At 42.3% G+C, this 20,161-nt stretch overlaps 1 protein-coding gene across 3 annotated transcripts in view; it reads right to left on the bottom strand.

The window, feature by feature from the left end:
* znf644 (zinc finger protein 644) overlaps positions 1–19,932 on the bottom strand; it is a 109,180-nt gene extending 89,248 nt beyond the window's left edge. Inside the window, exon 1 of one of the 3 annotated variants that reach the window (XM_033028981.1) lies at positions 19,800–19,932. The gene's annotated coding sequence lies outside the window, so the exon portion shown is untranslated. Of the gene's footprint in view, positions 1–19,268; positions 19,432–19,799 lie in introns of those variants that run through there. The other 2 variants (XM_033028983.1, XM_033028980.1) reach the window with 2 other exon arrangements.
* Between the last annotated feature and the right edge of the window lie 229 nt (positions 19,933–20,161).

Below are 20,161 nucleotides of genomic sequence, written 5' to 3'. Positions count from 1 at the left end.
GCCTGGGAATGTATGGCTGCTGAAGGTACTGGCTCACTTAGCTTCAATGAGGATATAACTGCTGATGGTGGTAGCATAATGAATTCTGAATTGTATAGACACATCCGACGTATCTGCTCAAGTTCAAACAAATGCCTCAAAACTCATTCTACAGCAAGACAATGATCCCAAACATACTGCTAAAGGAGCAACCAAAGGAGTTTTTCAAAGCTAATAAATGGTCAATTCTTGAGTGGCCATGTCAATCCACCGATCTGAACCCAATTGAGCATGCCTTTTATATGCTGAAGAGAAAACTGAATGGGACTGCCCCCAAAACAAGCATTAGCTAAAGATGGTTGCAATACAGGCCTGGCACAGCATCACCAGAGAAGACACCCAGCAACTGGTGATGTCCATGAATCACAGACTTCAAGCAGTCATTGCATGCAAAGGATATGCAACAAAATACTAAACATGACTACTTTCATTTACAGATATTGGTGTCCCAAACATTTTTGATATTACAAATCTCAAATTATGGAGTACAGAGGCAAATAAATAAATGATGGATCTTTGTCCCAAACATTATGGATTGAACTGTAGATAATGGGGAATGCCATGCTGAGACTGGCAGTGTCAGTTCAGGGCAACGTCACACAGGAAAAGCAGACAGTGCTGTCCTGAAAGCTTTAGAATTGAAGATATTGATATTTATGTGACAAGTACCTCACGTAACCTATCTTGCTATATTAATGCCATTAAAAAGGCTAGTAATTTCAATACAACCCATCAACTTGGTTGTACTGATGTAGCAGTTTGTAATATGCTGATGAGTGCCTATCATTATATTTCTTTATAAATAATTCAATTTGGATCACTGATCTTATTGTTCAAAAAGCTGGAGTAACTCAGCAGGATAGGCAGCATCTCTGGAGAGACAGAATGGGTAAGGTTTCAGGTCGAGACCCTTCTTCACACTGGTTAGGGATAAGGGAAACATGAGACATATACAGTGATGTGGAGAGATAAAGAACAATGAATGAAAGATATGCAAAAATGTAACGATGATAATAGAAACGGGTCATTGTTAGCTGTTTGTAGGGTGTAAACGAGCAGCTATTGCGACTTGGGTGGGGGAGGGATAGAGAGAGGGGGAATGCCGGGGCTACCTGAAGTGAGAGAAATCAATATTCATTCCAAGCTGCCCAAGCGAAATATGAGATGCTGTTCCTCCAAATTGCGTTTAGCCTCACGGTTCAAGGAGTTCTATTAATAGGCATAAAATTATATGTTTTTTTCTGACTGCTCCTCTATAAGAATGACAACGTTTCAATGACAAAAAGTTGCATGACACTTAAAGTAAGTCTACAACTTTTCAAAGTTGTGATCACAGGCCAAAAAAGGTGATCAAATTGTGCAGATATCCTGTTCATCGATTCAAGTTTTAGAATGCTGGCAGCATAACAAAAGGGATGTGTATCAGGGCTCTCACTTAACTTTTTTTCTCTGTTGCTAGCTGGGCAACCCCAGGCAACTTTTTAGGTTACCAAATGACAGTTTAGGTGGTCATCTAAGACGGCTTGCGTGTGATAATGTGCTCGGACGAAGTGCGTAGTTACCAGTCGGAATTATGCTCAATGAAGCATTCACATATTATTTCTGCTTCAAATAAAGTCACAAACTAAACATATTCACCAATCAAGACATGATATATACCACAATGACATGCAGCAAAATTATAATACAGTATCTCAACTCTTTTTACACGTTGCAATGAATGCAATTTCTATTATTTCTTTCCACTTCCAAACAAAAATGTGGTTGGATTATTCAGCGTATGATCAACCTCGGTGAGACCAAGCGCAGACTTGGCGATCACTTCGCACAACACCTCCACTCAGTTCGCAATAACCAACCTGATCTCCCGGTGTCTCAGCACTTCAACTCTCCCCTCCTCTCCCCCCCCCCCCACCATTCCGAATCCGAGCGAGGATGTGCAGGCCGTGGCAGTGCGCATGTGCAATGCGGCTGGCCGTGCCGGCAGTTGAGGAGCGGCCGGAGAGTGGAGACCCGGCCGAAGATCATAGAGCGGAGCCCAGCGGCCCGGACACGGATGGCGGGCAGAGACGGAGAGTGACAGAGAGAGATAGAGAGGGGGGCCCCTCTCAGAGTTGAACAGAAGGTGTCCCATTCCATTTTGCCAAGCCGGGCAAAATGAAACGGCTTTTAGGTTGCCCGGCGGGACTTCAGGTGACCATTGGCACCCAGGCAACCGTTAATTTCGAGCCGATTATTAATGCATTGTATACATTCAGAATTTAATTTATAACAGCTTTCATATTTCTCAGACTTTTAGAAAGTTTGTGATGTCCCACTTAAACATTTATTTTAAGCAGGTATATTATCAATACACCTTCACAAATACAATCATAAAGTTTAGTGAATTAGCCTGGTTGCAATTAGAGGATCTAAAAACAATTTGTGAGCAGTAAAATGATAAACTATTATTATTCAGCACAAGTATACAAGAGAGAAATCAAGGAGGCATAAAGAGGCCAGGAAATAGCCTTGGAAGGGAAGGTAGCGGAGAATCTTAGGCGATTCGACATGTACATTAAGAGCAAAAAAGTTAGTGGAGAGTGAATATGTCCTCTTTAAGGGAGAATGTGATCTGTATGTAGAGCCACAGGAAGTTGGCAAAGAGTTACATGAATGTCTCTTGTCTATATTAACTGTGGCGAAAGCTATGGAGGGGATAGGACAGGTTTGGAGGGATATGGACCAAACATGGACAGGTGGTGTTAGTGTAGCTGGGAAATGTTGGCCGGTGTGGGCACATTGAGCCAAAGGCCCTTTTTCCACACTGTGGCACTCTAATACTCTATGAGGCTAAATAATTAAGGAGAAAAAAAGTGACGTATTAGAACATACATTGTAAGGGGTGCTGCTGGTAGTCTTAAGGCACATTAGGTGGATAAATCCCCAGGGCCTGATCAAATATATATCGTGGAAAGCTAAGGAAGAAATTGCAGGGGGCTTGGCAGAGATATTTGCACCACCTTTAGCCACATGTTAGGTACCAGAAGATTGGAAGATGGCTAATGATTATATTTGGTAGCTTGTAAAATGAGGGACATAGATAGGATGGATAGAAATAATCTGTTCCCCAGGGTAAGGGAGTCTGAATCTAGAGGACGTTGGTTTAAGGAGAGGGAAAGATTTAAATGGAACCTGAGGGACAACCTATTTGACAGAGGGTGATGTGTATGGAACAAGCTGCCAGAAGAAGTGGTAGTCGTGAATATAATTATTGTAGAGGTGGGTACAATTTAAATGACATCCAGAAAAAAATTAACAATTATTTAAATAACAAAATTTCATTCAATTATGTCTGATTGTTTTAGAGTTAATTAAAACAAATTAAAACGCTTGGAAATATTTAAAAAACACTAAGCTACATTGAAATTATTTTAGAAACGCATACATTCCCTAGTCTATGGTCTGACAATCTTGAGTGAACTATCCAGGGTCTCTCAATCCTGAGCTAGGTATGTCCTGATGCTGTGGAATCCCAGAAAGAGTAGGCTCTGCCACAGAGATCAGCAACCCATCTCATTCTGCAAGAGTTGAACTGACACTGAGCCCTGCAAGTCCTGGGCCTGCTTCAATTCAAATGGCAAAAATAAAGGCCAATTTTACTAGGATAAGAAGCGATGTAGCAAAAGTGAAATGATTCTACCAGCTACTTAACAGAAAATCAGACTCATAGCAAAGTCAAGAAGAAGATTCCCACCAAAAAAGTGTCAGGGGCTGCCCATTCTAACCACCCTGGATGTCTAAGACCACAGGATAGGGAAAAAATGGCAGCTACCAGGAGCTTAATTAGTTTGGTTTAGTTTAGATACAGCATGGAAACTGGCCCTTCGGCCCAATGAGTCAGTGCCGAGCAGCAATCCCCACACACTAATGCTATCCTACACGCTCTATTGACAATTTACACTTGTATCAAGCCAATGAAGCGACAAACCTGTACATCTTCGGAGAGTGCAAGAAAACCAAAGATCTCGGAGAAAACCCCTGCGGTCACAAGGAGAACGTACAAACTCCGTACCTATAGCACCCAGTCAGGATCAAACAAGGGTCTCTGGCACTGTAAGGCAGCAACTCTAGCCCTGCGCCACTATGCCGCCCTTAATACTATAGAAAACCTGAATGATTTCAGAAAATGTTATGGGTGACATTTTTTTTTTTTTTTAAAGGAGAACACCAAAAAAAAAAAAATACACTGACAGGGGGGAGGAGGGGGAATCTGAAAATCCAGAGCTTTCAGGAGAATAGAACTATGAAAATGCATGCCACAAAATGCTGGAGTCATTGAGCAAGTCAGGCAGCATCCCTTCAGAACATGGATAGGCGAAGTACCTTTCTTCCTTACAAAACATGAATAAGTAGGACCTATTGGTAACTAATAAGGTAACATATACAAAGATAGATGATATGGGTAGGGTTCTTAACAAATAAGTTGTAGCGGTCCTCATACAACACAAAGCCAATGTTGCAATTATGGAGGAAATGTGCAAAATACTGGAAGAGACAAGCATAGTAAGAGAGGAATCAAGGGATACCATAAACTGCCATTGGCAAAGATAGATTAATCAACAACAGTCAGAGGCTTTAAGGCACTGTCACCTTTTGAAAATGTAACAAGGGTTGATCTGGCAATGTATTTGATACTGGGGCTTTCTCACGGGGCGACTTGACGCAAGATGTAACCAGAGTGAAGTGGTCGTGGTCTAGCACGATATCACACGTTATAACGGGGGGGTAGATAAAGAGTTCCCACGGGTACTCGGCATTTCTGTTATTTGTGCGAGTGACTTGTCCGTCTCCCGAGCTTTCCCGTTAAATCTTGAATGAACATTGCGAATCCCCATTCATAAAAGAGAAGGTAATTGCACGGGAGGGTTAATAATTGACAATCTGCTGCTGCTTGCCCGCTGAGTTAAAAAGTTCCCACGGTCACGATATACAGTGTATCGTGAGTCTTGCGTGAGAACTTTAACTCAGCGGGCAGGCAGCAGCAGATTGTCGCTCCCTTCAGTTTCACCCCACCTACACCCCTCTGCTTCCCAGCCATGTGTGTGACCCCTTCCCTCCCATCTTCAGCTCCCCGCCCATTGTACTGGCGCGGGGGCTTTGCACTGTCTTCACGTCGGCGATGCCAGCAGGTCAGTGCCAGTCACCGGAGACGTCAGGACCAACGGGACACCGACCCCCAGGCCCACTGCAAGCAGAGATCCCAGAGACCCACAGCCAGCAGCAGCGCAGCCCCGTTCCAACTCCAGAGGAACACGCTCCCCGTAGGGACAGAAGCTGATGGTGTGCAAGGTACGTCTTGTTCTTGGGGTTGCGGATGAGGGGGCGCAGCTCGGGCTGTGACGTCTCCGGCCACAGGAGCTGAGACTGGGAACTGTGGGGTTGTTTGCAGTTGCAGAGGGAGGGGGCAAAGGCGGTACAGTTCAGTCTCAGCTCCAGTCCAGGGGGGTGGCCGGAGACGTTAGGACCAACGGGACACCGACTGCAAGCACGGAGATCCCAGAGACTCACAGCCAGCAGCAACTCTAGCCCAGCCCCGCTCCAACTCCAGAGGAACCCGGGTTGCGGATGAGGGGGCGCGGATTCCTCTGTAGTTGGAGGGATAGGGAGACACAGCGGCTTTTGAGAATGGTGGGCAATCATTTCCAAAGTTCTGCCCACACGGTCAGTACACCTCTCCTACACTTGTCTCCCGCACTAAGATCATCTCGCAGAGAATGATCCCAGCCTAACAGCATGTTCATTCCAGATTACTCACCTTCTGTCCCCTCTGTCCAGCTTCCGGGTTCACCGTTCACAGGAGTTCCCACGGTACACGCAAGAGTTAATACGGATATTGCACTGGCCACTACGTGTATATAATGTTGCAATCTTCAACCACAAGTGTACAAGTCACTCTTGGAGAAATTCAAACTTGCTTGAATTTTCTCCCGAGTCACCAAGTTACACGAGTACCTGCCGTTAGCGCCACGGTGGTCAAGAATGCCGTACGGTTATCGCACGGGGTTCCCACGATGTTCAACTCTGGTTAACTCTTGCGTCAAGTCGTCCCATGAGAAAGCTGCTTTAACATAGATTTTAGCAACATTCTTCACAAGGTGTCTTATGATGAATCGGTCAAAAGGCAGAATCCATGAGATCCACAGTGTGGCAAACTGGGACAAAAACTGGCAAGAAAGAGGGGGCATGTGTGATTAATGTTTTTGCGCCTAGAAACGTATAAACAGAGGTTCAAGGCTCAGTAGACGGTCCCCTGCATTTCTGTTTGTTTGAATTGATACAGCATGAAAACAGGCACTTTGACCCACCAAGCCCACACCAACCATTGTTCACCCATTCACACCAGTTCTACATTACCCCCAGTTTTGCATCTTCTCCTTGTACAACAAGGGCAATTTGCAGAGGTCAATTAACCTACAAATCTGTATATCTTTCGATGTGTGAGGAAACCGGAGAACCTGGAGGGAAACCACGTGCTCAAACTCAATACAGACAACAGCATACTGTGCCGTGCAATATGTTGTGCATATTAGCAACTGAATTACATGCAGAGGAAGTGATAAAGTTCAAGGAAGATGAACAAAATTGATCATGTGGTTGACAAGATGGAAGAAAGCTTTCAAAATTGGTCAAAGAATTACTGTTTTTGCTGAATACTGATTTCTTCAACTTGATTAGCTGTATGACCTGTTTTATGACATTATGGTTATTGTTACTGAATGGCAGAGGTCACCTAGAGCCAACCCTGACAGCAACAGAGAAATCCATGCCACATTAGTTCCTGGCTTTTCTGATATTTTTCTTTGAAGTCAGCAGTGGGTACCGCCAATTCGCTGCTACCAGCAAAATCTAAGCCTTAAGCTTTCCTATAAAGGTTTATATTTTCAAGCGTGATATAATACTGCAATGAATTGTATGAATAGTTGAATCTTTTAGCTGTGCCTAGTAGCACTTTCCCTTGGAGAAGGTCAGTAATATCCAAGGTAAAAAATGTCTTTCCCCCAAATTGACAATTTAAAATCTTAGCTGTAAACATGAAAAAATGAACTTAAATAGTGACACATTTCATTTGCTTTTTTGCACAATGTTATTGTGTACAATTTGCCCATGTAATAAGTGACGGTATTTCTTCAAGCTGTGTAAATGAAGGCAAATGATCAGAAGGATATGCAAAGCAATCTGATTTTATGATTCTGAGATTACCTCCCAATCAGGTCAAAAACAGTGTAACGGATCACAAGCACGAAGTATTATTTGTGGCTGTCCCCCTTCAATAATTATATAAGTGGACTGATTCTGTGGAGGCCACATGATATGAAGGATTAGTAGGATTTAAGGACACAACTTTCATAAGATCTGCCCTGAGCCCAGATGCAAATCACATAAAACGCTCATCAACGCCTATACTTCCAAAGATTGAGGAGATTTGGTATTTGGCCAAAACCGATCAAAATTGTCAGGCTGTATAATTATACGACTATCAAACTTCTATGTCTACAGTTGAGAACATTTGAATGGTTGCATAACAGCCTGATCGGTAACTCAAACACCCAGGCACGCAGGAGGCTGCAGAAAATGGTAGCCATTACCAGCCCTTCCCATAGTAGGGATCTACATTCATTTCACTTGCACTTATGTGCAATGTGACAAATAAACCGTATTGTATTGTATTGTATTGTATTGTATTGTATTGTATTGTACAGGAGGCACTACCTCAAAAAGGCAGCTATCATTGTCAGACTCACCACCTTGTCCACCTGCTGAAGTCTGTTACCATTGGGAACACGGTACAGAAGATCGAAAACCGTGACCTCCAGATTCGAGAGCAGCTTCTTCCCAGCAATCATCAGGCTCCTGAACACTGCACATCACTAAACACAATCCTACCTCAGAAACTATGATCCACTATGGACTTTGGTTTGGTTACACTATGAACTTCTGTTTTGCATTTTATGGTCTGGTTACCTCGTATTACTGATTATTAACAATGTATTATTTAATGCTTATTTGTGTGTTATTGCATTAATGGAGCCGTAAAGCTGCAGCAAGTAGGAGTTTCATTCATTCGTTTCTGGTACAGGTCCACCATCGATTTTCCAGCAGCTGGTGGTCTGGTCGGTATATCCTTTAATCCGAACAAAATTATAAGCGCTCATTTGAAATCCACCCATCCCCATGGAAGTGTCCCCCCCACCGAAAATGTGGCACATAGGCCTGGTGAGGCGGACAATCTCAGTCTCATTAGGACTTCTGCGACCAATCGGCGGGTCAAATTTGCCCCCTACAGCCGGAGCTCTGGAACTCCGGCCCGGCTGGAACGGCAGATTTATTCCCATAGCCAACCTCCGAGGCCAGCTTTACAGGCATGTATCTCGGCCCTCTTTGGCCTAGGTAGATAGTTCCAGTACCGTTGCACTCCCCTCAGGGGCCGTGACCTCTGTTGTTCCGGCAAAACAGATAATCCAGAAAAGTTCTGGAACCAAGAATGCTGGAAAATCGGTGGTGAACATGTATGACAATTAAACACTCTAAACTCTTGATATCCTACTTCAATATGCACTAGTGGCCAGCTGCAATACTTATTCAAATATAGAATAATTTACATAGTGCCAACCAAGGTTCCCGAAGAGTTTACAAAACAAAGTATTGTTGAAGTATGATCACTATTGTAATATGTATATTGTACAGTACAAATTTGAGCATGACAAGATCCCACCAATTACAGTAATGTGACAACAAACAGACAATCTTTTTGTTGGATTTTATCAAGTAGATATTATATTTACGTTATAAACATAGAAACAAAGAAAATAGGTGCAGGAGTAGGCCATTCGGCCCTTCGAGCCTGCACCGCCATTCAATATGATCATGACTGATCATCCAACTCAGTATCCTGTACCTGCCTTCTCTCCATACCCCCCGATACCTTTAGCCACAAGGGCTACATCTAACTCCCTCTTAAATATAGCCAATGAACTGACCTCAACTACCTTCTGTAGCAGAGAATTCCAGATTCACCATTCTCTGTGTGAAAAATGTTTTTCTCATCTCGGTCCTAAAAGTTTTACTCTTATCCTTAAACTGTGACCTAAAGATATAACTTTCAAAGTTAGAGGACAATAGAAAATATTATCGCTCCGACAAAAGCAAGTTCATTTTACAGTTAACTACCTCAATGAATCTATCTGTAGCTTCAATCTTTTGAAAGCTTATAATTTGAAATCTTACAATGCAAGTCTGTTGATATTTCCAAAGTGTCTTCTGCAGGATAAATCCAAATTATAAATGTCAAGTGGTACTATGATATATGTTTATATTCACTGTTCGATGGTCATTTGTATCCAATTTGTGTTGATTCTGTAATAATTATTTCAGTGGGACTGATTGTGTTTAATTTCCAATGTTAGCTAATTTCACTAAAACAAGGCTTGCAATCTCTGGAACAGGAGATGGGAAAAGAATCCCACTCCAGGAAATGTTCCATTATCTATGTTGGAGACACGAATGCATTGAATTCAGTTATAATGCCAGAGTGAATACCTACATTGTTATTATTATTAGCCTGAACAATAGACCATAGAAAGGAGTCAATTCCCTTCTTAACATAGAATATTGTTTCTTAAATGTTGACTCTTGCCACAAAAACCCAGTAATTGCTTTTATGAAAGGAAAAACACCATGTGTACCTGATCTTGCCAATATATAAACTCTTTCTCAGGGAAACTTGGTTCGCGCCATATCATTCACTGAAATAGCCAAATGAGCCAGTTATATCAAGCTACTAAAAAATATTTAAATGTGGCATCAGCGGCCAGCAGATAGGAAAGACACCCCCGACACCAGTCAACCTTATAACATTGGGTTATTTTTCAAATTAGGAGAGGTGACACACAAATTTCATTCTGAGATTGTCACTGGATACCGTAAAGGACATCCCACCAGAACACTGAGAACGTCAGCTCCAGAGATAGTTGTGCCTCTAGCCAAGCTATTACAGTACAGTTATAACACTGTAGCACAAGTCTTCAATATTATGGTTATTCAATATAGAAAACTGCCACAGTATGGCCTGTACGCAAAACAGTGCAAATCAAATCCAGTTGATTACTACCCACTCAGCCCATTTCCAATCTTCAGTAAAACAATGGGAAAGTTCATCAGCAGTGTTATTGATCAGCATTTACTTTTTTTTTTCTTTTTTTTTTTAAAGTAAAGTATTTGGTTTACATAATCATATTTGCAGAACCACATTTTAAAAACAAAGTCTCGATTTCACATCATCATGCTCCAAGATATATTCTGTCCCACAAGCAGAGAAGAGTAAATTGCAATGAGAGCACAGTGGCACACTCAGGAGTGAATCCAGTCAACCTATCCTCCCCACCCTTGGCACATGGGTCTGCAATATATTTCTCCTTGTGCCAATTCAATTCGCTAATGAACCCCTTGTTTCACTCCTTTACAACCATACTAGCAGCCAGCAAGCTCCAATAACCACTTTCCCCAAACCTTCTGTCCAGATTAATTTTATGGCCTTTTACTTTGAACCATTTACTAATGGGGAAAAACTCTAGTGATTCAGTTCTGAAAGATACAGATGTGCAACTGAGACAGTACCAAGAACCACACAAGAATCAAAGGGAAAACCCTGCTAGACCTCATCATTGACAATCATCATAAATGCATTTGTCTGTAAAAATCTTAGTACATGGGACAATTCTACTATTCCTCTGCAAACAATCCTATATTGACAATGTGAAGGATAGACCAGGACTGAGATAAGTTGGAAATATGGACAGAAAAATACCAGATGGAGTTTAATCTGGACAAATATGAGATGATGCATTTTAGGAAACTAAATGCCAGATTAAGTTGGAGTGCAAGTCGACATCTCCCTGAAAGTGGCAACACAAGTGGATAACATGATAAAGAAGGTGGATGGCGTGTTTGCCTTCATCGATTGGGGCCGAGCATAAAGATTGACAAGTCATTTTGCATATGCATAAAACTTTGGTTAGCCTCATTTGCAGTATTGCGTGTAGTCTGGTCACCATACTACAGGCCCTTCGGCCAAACTTTTCTACCAAAGCTAGTCCCATTTGGCTGTGTTTAGCCGATATACCTCCAGCTCTTTCTTATCCACATATCTGTCCAAATATCTCTTCAACATTTTAATTGCACCCACCTCTACCATGTGTAAGAAGGATCTGCATATGCTGGGTTAAACCGAAGATAGACATAAAAAGTTGGAGTTACTCATCAGGACAGGCAGTATCTCTGGAGAGAAGGAATGGGTGACGTTTCCGGTTGAGACCTCATCTCGACGTCTTAAGAAGGGTCTCAACCCGAAACGTCGCCCATTCCTTCTCTCCAGAGATGGTGCCTGTCCTCGAGTTACTCGAACTTTTTGCGCTCACCTCTACCATTTTCCTCTGGCAGCTACATTCCACATACGCACCACCCTTTGTGTGGAAAAGATGCCTTACAGTGCCCTTTAAATCTTTTCCCTCTCACCTTGAACCTGAACGTTCCAGCTTTAGGCACATCTCTCCTAGGAAAAAGACTGACCATTCACGTTATCTCCAGCCCTCATGATTTTATATATCTCCAATATGTCACCCCCTCAGTTTCTGACTTTACATGAAAAAAAAGCCCAGCGTCCAGTCTTTACTTCAGTGCTTCCACACCTCAAAAAAAATAATTCCTGAAATAGAACCCCAAATTTCCTGGAATTTGATGGTACCTCCTGAAATGTTCAAAAATGCTTCCTGCGTGCCATTTGTTGTTGTTTTTCTTTTGCGGGCCCACACTAACAACAAAGCAATCAAACTCAGACAATGAACACAGTTAAAGCCCTGTCCCACGGTATGAGTTCATTCCAAGAGCTCTCCCGAGTTTGCCCTGATTCGAACTCGGAGATTTACAGTAATGGCCACTCGTCGGTACTCAGGTCTCTCGTGGACATTTTTCATCATGTTGAAAAATCTTCATGAGTCTCCCCGTGCTTACCTGCCATTAGCGAGTCTTCCCAAATACCTGCCGTTAGCGCTAAGAGACGTCCCCGAGTTCCGATGTACCCGCTACGTTCATTCTCCGTGCTTACCAGTAGTTCGATTTTTTATTTATTCGGGAGAGCTCTTGGAATGAACTCGTACCGTGGGACAGGGCTTTCAGCCTCTAATTTGCCTCAAACTAAACTACTGGGTTGTGACGGCTCCTTCCCTCTCCTTCTTCCCCCTCCCATCTCTCTCTCCCCTCTCCTACCCCTCCTTCTCTCCACTCCCCCTCCCCTCCTTCTCTCCACTCTCCCTCCCCCTCTCTATCCCATTCCCCCTGTCTTTCCCCCTCCCCCTCTCATTCCCCTCCACCCTCTCTCTCTCCCTCCCTCTCTTCCCTCCCCCTTTCACCTTCCCCCTCCCCCCACTCTCTCCCCCCCCTTCTCTCCCTCCCTCCCAGTGTTGGGGGCCCCGGCCAGAGCGACGCCTGGTGTCAGGTCACGGCTGTTGCCAGGACCGAGTTCAGAGTCAGTCTCCCCAGACCGCCAGCAGGACGCCAGGCTGACCGTCGGCGAGGCTCCTACGCCGTGGATGGAGACGATGGACCGGGCGGGCAGACACCGCAGCCCCGGGCCCTCCCTTTTTTTCCCCTAATCATCCCGCGGGCCGGATTGGTTCGCGGATAGTTTGACACATCTGATATAAAACAAGCCTGTTCAACAACATTCTCCAGAGCCCTGCTGCATTTACTATGAAATTTCTTGCCTGATTTAATTTACAAAAATGTAGCAGATGTCTGAGTTAATTTCAAACTGCCATTCCTTGGACCACTTTCCCAATTGTTCAAGATCTGGTTGTAATCCGAAATAATCTTTTTCATTGTTGGCTAAATTATTAATCTCGGTATCATTGCAAACTTACTAACCATGCCAATAACATTCTCATCTAAATTGTTAATACAGGCAACAATCGGTTTCAGGTTAGTTTATTGTCACATGTACCGAGATACAGTGAAAAGCTTTTGTTTTGTGCTAACCAGTCAGCAGAAGGACTATATATGATCACAATTGATCGATTTACAGTGTATAGAATAGAGATTTAAGAGTGTGGAGTGATTGCAATACGAGTTTGTAGATCTGCTTCAGTGGCTAGCACACAAATAGTCGCCTGTGTTGGGCTACAATAATGGGCCCAGCAATGATCCCTGCAGCACACCACTGCTCACAGGCCTCCAGTCTGAGACACAACCCTCCACTGCCAGCCACAGATACAACAGGCTTGAAAACACACAGCACCAGATTCAAGAGAAGCTTCTTTCCCACTATTATTAGACACTTGAACAGACCTCTCATATGCTTACCCAATATTCCAATCTACCTTGTTGCAAGCTTTGCACTTTTTTTTTTTTTACTGTATTTTCTCTGTAGCTGGAACACTATATTCTGCACTCCAGTTCCTCTCTATTTTTGTACTACCCATTTTACCTGTGCATGGTATAATCTGCCTGGACAGCGTGCAAAACAACGTCTTTTACTGTTACTCAATATACCAATTCCAATATCACCCACTGATTCCTATCACCAAACCAATTTTGTATCCACTCGGCAAGCTCACCATGGATCCTCCCTTGATCTAATCTTCTGTTGGAATAGATTGGCGTGCATTACCTACAAGAAGCTGGTCAAACTTGAATTGCTTTCTCTGAGGCTGTAAGGCGCCGATGAAAGAATGTAATATGGGTGGATCAGGTAAATACGTCTTTTTCCCCAGGGTACAAATGTCAAAGACTAGATGGCACAGCTTTAGGGCAAGAAAACTTAAAGCAGATGTGCAAAGCAAGTTTTTTTTGTTTACACAGAGACGGATAACTAACTGCAATACTTTGGAAGATGGCGAGGCAGATGTGATAGCAACATTTAAGAGGCACAAGATATATGAATAGAGGGAAGTGCATAGAGGGATACGGACCTTGTGCAGACAAATGAGATTACTTGGATTAGCATGTGTAGGACAGAACTGCAGATGTTGGTTTAAACCGAAGATAGACACAAAAAGCTGGAGTGACTCAACGGGACAGGCAGCATCCCTGGAGAGAAGGAATGGGTGATGTTGCAGGTCAAGATTCTACTTCAGACTGTGGCTGAAACATGTCATTCTTCTCTGGGGAAGTCCTCACGAATTTAATTAATTCCAGTTTCTAGAAATGGCTAGCACAATGGTTGCAGCAGACTATGAACTCTTTCATCGTTCATTCTACAGTGCGACTGTTGTGCTCCAGAAATAGCAGTGCCTCTAACAAAATTATTCCAGTTGATCTACAAAAATAGAATCTACTCAGCAAACCATAAGATCATCTGGAAAGGATGCACCATGCAAAACCTAATTTGCCCAATTGCTGATCTACCTACCTTCCGTAAATTCAAAGTGATGAAGTGATCGAAGATAATACAAAGTGATAATTTGCATTCCCAGCAATTGCTTCTCATCGGTAATCAGTTAAATTTCATCAGGTGATTAGTCACTGCTCCACCTTAAGCCTTGACTGTAAGAAGTGAATATTGACCAAAGCACTGAACTCCAGAGGCAAAACAAACATAAAAACAGCAACATAGAAAAATGCAACAGCCCACACCTGCCCATGAGTGTGTTCTGCCATTCAATAAAATCATAGCTAATTTCTACCTAATTCCTTGAAGCCCCAAGTGTCTAAACGTCTATCAACCATTGGCTTATATTTTGGACCACGCCCGAATGCTGAAAATAAACACCCATTTGCTAGAACAGCTATAATAAAAAGAATGATGGAAGCTAATGTAATATTAAAGTTACAGTTCCAATGAGGTTGCAGGAACAGAGATAAGTGGAAGACAAATCTTTGAATACGGCACAGGAAATTGAGAACACATTAATAAGATACAGGATCCCGGGCTTTATTCATCAATTAAGTCGAAAAGCAAGGAAACTAGGTTGAACTTTTGTTGCATCCAATTCTGTTCACACCATCATAAGACAGGTACGAAGGTGGTATAGATTTTGCAGGAAAAAAGGATTTAGGGCATTAGTCCTTTGGACAACGGATCTCAATTATGTGGACACACTGAAGAAAGCGAGGCAACAATTCGTTAAAAATCATCTAGTATTCAGTCAAGGTGAAGAGTAGTTGTTTCCATTAATGGCAGTTAAATAAACAGAACATAACTTGTGGTTGTCATGAGAAAGGAATATTTTCCAAACACAAGTATGCAAAATTTGGAATTTAATACCTATTCAGTAACCGTTTGCAAAAGGAATTGGTTAGATGCTTGAAGAAGAGAAGAAATAAAAAGTAATTGTGGAGCTATGGCTACGGGATAAGAGTTGGTGTATGAAACTAGCAGATTGCAGAGAATTGACAAATCTGACAGGCTGCCATACTTCCTTCAGAGCTATGATATTTAAAATGCTCAACAACTAAACCTTCACAGAATATAGAATGTCAAAATATTTACATTTAAAATTAAAGTTTCTCGTCACTTTAGTCTTGAAAAGCTGACCCCTTATCGTGTTCTAACTTTTCTAACCAATGGAAGCAGTCGGCCCGAAACGTTGACTCAATAGTCTCACAAAAAGAATCAAGAAGGCAAACTCCTTCATCAGTAACCAAAATAGTATTCCAAAAGTATACTGCTTCTAAAGAAGCATGGCCGTACAGTTAAGGAGAACAAAATCACCCAAGGCCCAAACAATTAGTTATTTCCTTATTAGTTTTAGTTCAAGTTAGTGTTTATTGTCACTTAACCAATTAAGGTACAGTGACATCTGAGTTACCATACAGCCATACTAAGTGAAAAGCAACAGTACACAGCCACATAAAATAAAATTTGACATAAATGTCCACCACAGTGGAATCAACATTCCTCACTGTAATGGAAGGCAATGAAGTTCAGTCATCTTCCTCCTTTGTTCACCCGTGGTCGTGACCTTTTGAACCCTCCGCAGTGCTGCTGTCGACGGTCCGATGTTCAAGCCCTCGCGTCGGGATGATGGAATCTCCGGCGTCGGGACCGATCGGAACATTCCGCAGCATGGAGCTCCCGAATCAGCCTCTTCTTACCAGAGACTGTGGCTTCACGGTGTTAAAGTCCACAGGCTCCGCGGTCGGAGCACTTATCGCTGGCGATCCTCGGCAAAGGATCGCCTGCTTCGTGATGATAAGTCCGCACCGGTACCGAGACTTGAAGCTCCAGGCTGGTCCCCAGGAAAGGCTGCACCACTCCACGTTGTAGGCCGCAGGGGTGGGGGGGGGGGGGGGGGGGGGGGGGTGTAAGGAGACGTGACACGGAAAAAAATTGCATCTCCGTTGAGGTAAGTGGCAGAAAAATGTTTCCCCCGAACCCCCCACCCCACATAAAACATACCAAGAAACATTAAAAACATACATTTAAGACATACTTAAAATAAGAAAAACAGAAGGGACGAGATAGACTGTTGGCGAGGCGGCCATTAAGGACTGTTTAGATACTGCGCGGAAACAGGCCCTTTGGGCCACCAGCGATCCCCGCACATTAACACTATCCTACACACAGCCGGGACAATTTACACTTATACCAAGCCAATTAACCTACAAACATGCACATTTTATAATCCAACCTTTTACAAACAATGCTGGCAGTACAGCAATTTATCCATGTGTTTCTGAAATTGTGTTCCAAAATCACAACTCCTGCTCTTTAGGGCAAGGAAGCAGGCACGAGATCATCATCGCATCTCATTTCAACTACAAGCCACACAGCATCTCAAAATGGAAGGATATTGTCATTCCTCTGTCATTGTAGGGTCAAAAGCTTGCAATTCTCGAATAGCTCGCTGGGGATATCGTTCACAGTCAAGGACAACAGTGATATGAGAAAATGCAATCCCTTCTCAAAGTTAATTATGGATCCGCAATAAATGCTGGTATATATTTGATATTTAAAGATGAACAGTGACTATTGGTCTCAAAGAAAAAAACTCAACTGGATAGAATTTTGGGAAAAAATAATTCCTTTTATCTTGTGCAGTTTCATCAGGGCACCATGAAATTGGAAATGTTTTTTCAATAGTACCAAAATCAGCAAACACACTGCTCTAACAAGCAGTGGCAGGATATTTTGTTGCCCTCAGCACTAGCTTTATAGCCAGTTTTCGATGCAACTCAAAAGATTACACATTTTATGTAATGTCAAACAGCTAACAAAGCATATACAGCTTTGGTCTTCAACTTATATTAGATCCCATGGGGCAAAATAACACTTTTGATTCCATTCCTATTCACTTGAGTGCTCTGTTTAAATATGAAGCAAATATGCCAAATATTTTCAAGCATAATTTCTAACATTTAATTTTCAACAACACAAATGAAAATTGTGTTTTCATTTCTTATGAAATAACATTTTGCAATCTTATTCATAAAATGCTAAATTCATGGATTGAGCTTAACAGACCCTTTCGTATTTCAAAAAGAATTACCAGATCACCATTGCACCATCCAAGGAGATGAAACTTTTGATAGTGTGGAACAATTTTTCAGCAAACTGTTGTCAACATATTATGTTTTTTTAATTTAAGCAAGAATAGAACATAACAAACTTTAAAATAAAAAAGCTACAAAATTATTTGCCAAAAATGCAAGAACACCCAAATTGAGAACCAACCCTATAACCTGGCCACGATATTGCAAATATTTGAAATATGTCAGTAATTATGACAGTCCTGTCAATTATGAACAGGTTGACGAGAGAGCTGAGCATTTGGTATGTTACAAACTCTTCCCACATCCTACTGTAACTTGAAATTCAATTGAAATCCAAGAAGGTACAAAGAATAGAATTGAAAACCACATGTTTTTATAACGTACATCTAGAGAAGCCAGGTGGAAATCATTCCACAGTACTATGTGGAATGGCTAACTTCTGCCTTAAAAAGTTCACCAGAAAAGATAATTATGCATTTAATTACCATTTTCAGGATGGGTTATGTAGAAACTGGACACTGTGCATGGCTGCAAAATAATTAATGTAATTTGAAAATAATTATTTAGCTATAAAGCACACTTTATAGAACTACACATTTCCAATTGAGATAATTTAGAAAGAATATTAACATGGAAGTATTTGAGATCAAACATGAAATAAGATATGCGTTATCAGTTTTCAAAAGCCAAGACAATGAACCACTATACCTTTGTATTTCTAATCAGAGGTAGTATCACCATAATTGAAAATTGAAAATTACATTGTTATACTGTCCATGATCATGCCAATGGTGAACTTTTAACTATCTTACATTTCAAGAATTGAATTAAACGGTCACTTTTTATTTTAAAACCTCCAGTCATGATTGCAAATTTATAGCTTGCACAAGTTGTACAAACATTTAAAAACTTCTTACGCAATGCTTCAATTGATCCATATTTAATTAACTCTCAAATCCTCCTGATAGTAATTACCTTCTTACAACATTAAAACAAAATGACACAGGAATCCAAAGGTTAATGTTGTGTATATCATTGGCCTTGGTGCTATTCTTTGGTAACAAAAGCCATCTAACACCAAGAAATTTAAATGTAAATATAGGATATGGGGGGCATATTTCAAGATTAGCAACCCAAGTTGAAAGGGATAGAATAGAAAGCCACAAAGTACAAGCCCTTTTTAATTCTCACATTTTCCTGGTATGTTTCCCCCATTTTGCCCAGAATCAAGAATTGATTTTACTTTGTGTGCGAGTGTGGAGAGTTGCAGAAACCCATTAGTAAAGACATCATTATTTCGAGGCTCAAAACATATAACAGTAAAAAATAGATTAAAAACCTAACTTTTTATTTATCCTGATTGTTGGGGTGGGCAATAAACCCAAACATTGGTCCGGAATGTCATGTTGGCGTGGCAAGAAAGACATGGAAGCGCTGTGTGTGCCCCATGCCGCCTGGTTTGTGTCAGCGTGAACATGTCACGCCACCGTGTTCACTGCTCCCAAAAGCCACAACCCAACCAAGCAGCTGGACGCAAGGCGAGGAAGAAAAGCTGGCACACGAAGCATGCACTTCAAAAAGAAAGCCCATATCCAAACCGAACGACCCACCGTCAACCCCGAGCACCAAGCGAGCCGCTGAGTTACGGCGGCGCAAAAAAAGTTTTGTTGCTTTTTTTCCCCCAATAATAAAAGGGCACGTACCTTTGGCACAAGGGGAAGGTGCGCGATGCGGCCGAGCTGCTCGGGTATGGTGTTTTATTATTGTCAGCGGTCGTCCTCCATCCATTCCAGCGCCGCCATTTTGCTTTACGATTGTGCGAAGATGGCGGCGGGAGGGAGGGAAGGAGAGATGGCGCTGGGAAAAGCCCTCCCCCCCCACATACAAACAACCCCCTCTCTCTCTCTCTCAAGCCCGGCCGGAGGCAATCCCAGCCGCCTTTAGCAACATAGCAATTTCCGAAGAGAGGAAACAAAAGAAAATATCAAGTAAGGTGTTTGTTTTTCGCGGCGACTGGCGGCCGAATGAGAGCTGCAATCCTTTGTCCGGCCGCCGTGCGTATGGCGGGAGTTGAGCGCCATGCAGGGCAGATGCAGCTCAGTGGCTCTTCGCTTGTTGAAGTGGCAAGCCGCTGCAACCGTGAGGGGCAGCAGCAATGCAAATGGTGGTGGCTTCCTGGCCAGGTGTCCCCTTTCCACACGCAAAAGCACGTTTGAAATATATCATAATCCTACCGCGTTCTGGCAGCACTGGGTGAACTTCGCCGCACCATAAAAACCAGCAGGCAGGTATTAAAGAGAAGAGCGTCAAGAAGACCAAGGAAACTCGACGCCTCTTTCAAGAGAACAATAATTGTTGGCTGTTGGGCCAGCTTTTCAGCCCAACACACTCCCATTCCCTCATGAGACGTTGGGAAACCACAGCCCTCAGGAAAAGAGGGCAGCCAAATAAAATTAGTTGTGGAGAAAATAAATTAATTATCCAGATGAAAACTCTCCAATAACAATGCAGTGCTACATTATTTACTAAATAGGATTCAAATATTTACAACGTCCACAGTTTTACAGATGTTGCAAATACATTTTATAATAAAACT

The sequence above is a fragment of the Amblyraja radiata genome, chromosome 10 (assembly GCF_010909765.2).
Source record: "Amblyraja radiata isolate CabotCenter1 chromosome 10, sAmbRad1.1.pri, whole genome shotgun sequence".
Taxonomy (NCBI): Eukaryota; Metazoa; Chordata; class Chondrichthyes; order Rajiformes; family Rajidae; genus Amblyraja; species Amblyraja radiata.
This window is presented reverse-complemented; position numbering and strand designations above follow the sequence as displayed.